Below are 5633 nucleotides of genomic sequence, written 5' to 3'. Positions count from 1 at the left end.
ATTGAATACTAAAAGTAAAAAGAAAAGTGAATTATTTGATCAAAAAACTGCTCTTATCCAAGACTTCAGAGGAAACTGCCTTTGACTGCCTGGCAGCCATTCTAGAAGTTTCCAAGAAATTTAATGGCAGCATGAAACCATTTATCCATATCATTTCCATCTGCCAATGTTTTCTAGTGCTGGAATATCTACTGAGGAAAGGGTGGTATGTATGTAAACCTGCTTAATATTTTATTACGTAGCCCTTCTTAGAGATAAGGAGATGGATTTATTTTTCTTTTAGGTAATATTTTCTGTGCAAATATATTAGCTGGGTGTCCTGGAGGAGCTGTGGGACCTGTGAGTTGTCCTGATATGTCACTGGAGGATAAGAGGGGAGACATCAAAGGTAGATACACAGAGGCCAAGAGACTCTCAGCTTACTATAAAGTTTTATTTCATGTTGACTCAGCCTGAAAGAAAGGGCTCTCAAAAGATTTTCATGGTTGTATTTTGGACCTTCAGAAAAGTATATTTAATAGAGGTTTCTGTTATTCAGGAAGTAACTTAAAAGAAAGAATAACTGATTTATGTAAAGTAAAAAGAAAATAAGTTTTCTGGGAAAAGTTATCTCTAAATTTTTATGAATCTTTAGTGAGTATCATTTGTGACAGAATTCTTTTTGTTATTTTAAATGTAAAATTCATGAAATTTACACTTAATGAAGAAGATGCGCTAAATGAAGAAACCAATTACATGTAAAGCAGTAATAAGACTCGGAAAAGAGAGAAAGGAGATGAAATAAAATTAGATTTTATCTTTGCCGCTTTTTAAGGTAATTGAATTAACAGAGCTAACCACAGTGTGCAAATGGATAAAATCTCAAAATAGGGTTCTTCAAATGCTGGGTACACATTTTCTTATGCTGGGACATCTGGGAATCTTCCAGAGTGGCTACACTTAAAACCTTGATAGCCGATTGTATCAGGAGAGAAGAGGAAAAAGAAAAAGCTATAGGGACAGACACATATTGGCTGTAAGTAGTCCAATCATCCTCAACCTAATTCTCATAATTTGATTAAAATTACTTCCTGTTTGTATGATTTCTTGACTAGTAATTGAAATACCTACTGAGAACTGCCAAAATCTGAGAAGAAATGTAGTGTGCATGAAAAAAGCCATGGAAACCCTAAAAACCAAACACTGCCTTAAACATAAGAGCACATGCCAAGATCAGTTGCAAAGTTGGTCAAGTTTGTTTTGGGGAAGGAAGCTGTTTGAACATATTTTCTGTGCTTTAGAATCAATTCTTTCCTTTTTTGTCATTACATTTCCCATCTGTAAAAATGATTATAGAAATATATTTGCAAGATGGCCACAATCTGCCATCTGTGTATAATCGCTACATGTCGATAACATAACACCAAAACTATGCAAGCCTTAAACAGAATGACAACTCTATCATCTGTTAGAAAACATAGTACTATACAAATAAGTACCACTTGGAGTTGAAATGATGGGTCAAGTGAGTAACTGAGCAAATGAAAGACCTGACTTTGTGATATAAGATATGCACACTTAGAAGTTGTGCAATCTGGAACATTTTAAAACCTAAGTGAGATTTGAGTCTGTGGTATCCTTGTTTGACAGGGAAATTTTTAACGTGTGTGCCTATGCTTGGACAAAGAAAACATTTACTGAGAAAGTATCCTTTTCCTCCCAAAAGAGGAAAAATTCTTTTTACTGTTTTAAATGTAAATATAATTGGCAGAGAAAATTTAATGAACAATACAAAAAAGTTACATTTAGCCACTCCATGGGAAGTGGTAGCTGCAGACACAGCCAGGTGGTTCTTTTGCTACAAGATGGCTTCTAGAAGGTTACCTGATGTATAAATAGAAGGATCTTTATATTATTTTGCTTTATTGTTTTATTAATGGGAAAGTCTTCAATAAGTATTGTTTGCTAACACCGTAAAGCCTACTTAGCCTAAAAGAAAAATTCAACAAAAAAATATTACATCCTTCTTTGTGGATAGGAAAAGCAATCAAAACCCACAAGATTCTAAGATGTCATCAGAGTATTAGCAAAGGAAATGCAAAGATTGGTCTTAAGTAGCATAAGCAGAAACAGGCTTCAAAACTAATGACACCTGAAACGTCCACTGGTGACAAGTAGAATTCCATGGTCTGGGGAGAAACAAGTTCGACTGGGGTCTAGGTAAATGGGTTTCACAGTGGGTCCCCAAGCCAGAAACTAAAAACACGTGTTATTAAACTATATGTATTATTGCTTAAACTTTATATGTAATTATTATGTTATATTTAATTGCTTATGTAACTATTATGCTGAACAAATAGAATTCAAAAGTGTGGAAACTCCAAGTCTATTCTTTATCACAAGTACCCACTGTGAACCCTCTCACCTATCTTCTTGTCCCTGGATAAAAACTTGAATGGGTTACATAGTTTTCTTCAGTTACTTTTAGACATAATAATAGTCCCATTTAATGTAATACTCTTAACTTCTCTTTGTTAGTTCAGACTTATTTCAGGCAGAAATCTGCAGCAGGGAAGGGATTGGGGTGTCTGGTCAATCTTCTCTGTTTCTGTGGTACCCGTTCTTCCCTCAGGTCCCTTGCCACATTTCTAATTATTTCACCCCCTCCACCCTTTACCACAGTATCCCCACCCACTGGAGCAGGCTGGCAAGGAAGTGAAGACAAAAAGAAGCAAAGGTCTTGCTAGAGTAGCTCTGTTGTGGTCTAACGTTGGTGCTTTCCGACCCCAGTGGATCATTAGAGCTGAACACTAAACTGCACCATTTCCTCAAGGGTGATACACCCTCCACCTAACCTTTCTGTATCCTCTACTTCCACCTCCCTGCCCTAGTATAGACCCATAGCTTCCTACTGCTTTGTTCTCCTCATTCTGGCAGCCTCCCCTCTTGGGAAGGGTTTTTCATATAGCTTTCACCTGGCTGCCTTCCGTGGCAGCCACCTGGCCAGTAGGACTTCGTACATTCTTCCCACATCAATCCACGCTTCAGCACTGCCCACTGGCTACTCTGCCATCATAAGCAATTCCTGACATATCTGCCTTTGTTTTTTTCAATGCAAGTCAACCACCAGTCTCTTGTGCATCCCCAAATTCCAGGAGACACATAACAAGCTTGAATTCGGCTCCCTCAAAACCCTTCTCATTAGACTTGAGGTGAAAAGAAAGCACTTCCCTACCTACACCCCTGAAGGGAAGGAGAGGGAAAATTTGGCAGCCTGCCAACAACCTGCTGCAAAGAAACTTGCTCATTCCTCTTCTTCAGCCTCGACTCTTTTATATCCTTTAGGGAAGGTGTTGGATTAAGGGTGCAGAACCCGGTTTTTGTACTTTCATTGCAAACCCTGCATGAAAAATTTTTAATTACTCTTTTGATAAGATGGTTGGATAGTCGGAGTCCCTCATCCCAGTATTTGCCCCTCATTCATTGTAAACTCTGGAAAGCATTTAGCTGCTGGAGCTTTACTTGTAAAATGGGCAATCCCATATTTCCAGCTCAACTTCAGTACAGTAAATAAATAAAAAGAGATTGTTAAGAAATGCAATTAAAAAAAAGAAAAAAATTGTTAGCTTCTCAAGAAATGAAGTGTAAAATTATATCATTTGCCTTATATATAAAATAAGGTGAATTCATAAGCAAAAAGAAAAAATTGGCCAGGCATGGTGGCTCATGCCTATAACCTCAGCACTTTGGGAAGCCAAGGTAGGAGGAGCTCTTGAGCCCAGGAATTCAAGACCATAATAATGCATCAACAATAAATCTAGACATCTCAGTGAGTACAGCTTTTCTGCATATATACAAAGAGGAGGTGTTTTCTAGACAAATCACTGCTGTTTAGAGGAAATTCAAACATAAAGTTGGCACAAACAGAATAGCTCTCTCTCAGTTAACACACACAGCCTTGGGGGTACATGAGTTTGCACATTGAACTTTCAAACAAACTGAAGATTGAAACAACAGTACCTAAACCATTTTTCATAGGCCTAATTCTGACTTTTGTATATCATCCAATGAGCAACTGTAAGCTTCTACTTGGGAAAGCTGCCTGCCTCCAATGGTTCTATTTGATAGTGCCATATCTTTGTATGTGCAACAGTGTTTATTTGGGCAAATATTTCTATATTTATTAAATGTTTCTCTCATAGTTATATATAAATTAGTTGAAAAAAAATTATCAAAACTTATTTGATTTTATAGAACTTCCATTCAAACTTGCTTAGAAGAAAGGGTTCAATACGAGGGCATAGAATTATCCCACAGTACTCAAGTACCGAGGCCTATCCTCAGCAGTATCTAAAAGAAATTTAACATTCAACAATTTTTAAAAATTTACTTATTATACTTTAAGTTCTGGTGTACATGGGCAGATCATGCAGGTTTGTTACATAGGTACACACGTGCTTTGGTGGTGGTTTGCTGCATCTGTTGCCCTGTCATCTACATTAGGTATTTCTCCAAATGCCATCCCTCCCCAACCCCCCTACCCCCTGCTATTCCTCACCTAGCTCCCTACCCCTAGACCCCAGTGTGTTATACTCGCCTCCCTGTGTCTGTGTGTTCTCATTGTTCAACACCCACTTATGAGTGAAAACATGCAGTGTTTGGTTTTCTGTTCTTGTGTCAGTTTGCTGAGAATGATAGTTTCCAGTTTCATCCATGTCCCTGCAAAGGACATGAACTCATTTTTATAGCTGCATAGTATTCCATGGTGTATATGTACCACATTCTTTTTATCCAGTCTATCATTGATAGACATTTGGGTTGGTTCAAACTCTTTGCTATTGTGAATTGTTCTGCAATAAACATACATGTGCATGTGTCTTTGTAGCAGAATGATTTATAATCCTTTGAGTATATACCCAGCAATGGGATTGCTGGGTCAAATGGTATTTTTCGGTGTTCTACACATTCAGAGAAACTTCTCTGGTAACAAACTATAGAAACGATCCCTGAAAGTATAGTCTTTCATTCAACAATTTATTCAACAGCTGTTTATTAAAAGCTCCTTATAAGTACTAAGAAATTGCCGTGAACGGGCCAGGCAAGGTGTCTCATTTCTGTAATCCCAGCACTTTGGGAGCCTGAGGCAGGTGTGGATTACCTGAGGTCAGGAACTTAAGACCAGCCTGATCAACATGGTGAAACCCATCTCCACTAAAAATACAAATATTAGCTGCATGTAGTGGTGGGTGCCTGTAATCCCAGCTACTCAGGAGTCTGAGATAGGGAATTACTTGAACCCAGGAGGCGAAGATTGCAGTGAGCAGAGATCACGCCATTGCACTCCAGCCTGGGTGACAAGAGCAAAACCCCATCTCAAAAAGAAAGAAAGAAATTGCAGTGAACAAGTCAGACAAGGATTCTGTCTTTATGGAGCTTACATTCTAGTAAGACAATGGGAAGGAACAAATTAGAGCCACTGTGATTCAGGCTCTGAAGGAAATGAACATGAGGAGACTGAATGTAACTAGGGAATGACCTTGTACAGTGAGTGATCAGTGAAGGCCTCTCTGAGGAAGGGAGGTTAGAGCTGAGATGCAGGGAAAAGGATGAATCCCATGGCTAAGGAGCTAAGAGAAGGACATTCCAGGTATTGA

The 5633-nt window shown here is 38.3% G+C and overlaps 1 pseudogene; it reads right to left on the bottom strand.

Annotated features, from left to right (window-relative positions):
* Window positions 1-4918: 4918 nt before the first annotated feature.
* LOC120363680 (small nucleolar RNA U3) lies at window positions 4919-5001 on the bottom strand (annotated as a pseudogene).
* Between the last annotated feature and the right edge of the window lie 632 nt (window positions 5002-5633).

This window comes from Saimiri boliviensis, chromosome 3 (assembly GCF_048565385.1).
Source record: "Saimiri boliviensis isolate mSaiBol1 chromosome 3, mSaiBol1.pri, whole genome shotgun sequence".
NCBI lineage: Eukaryota > Metazoa > Chordata > Mammalia > Primates > Cebidae > Saimiri > Saimiri boliviensis.
This window is presented reverse-complemented; position numbering and strand designations above follow the sequence as displayed.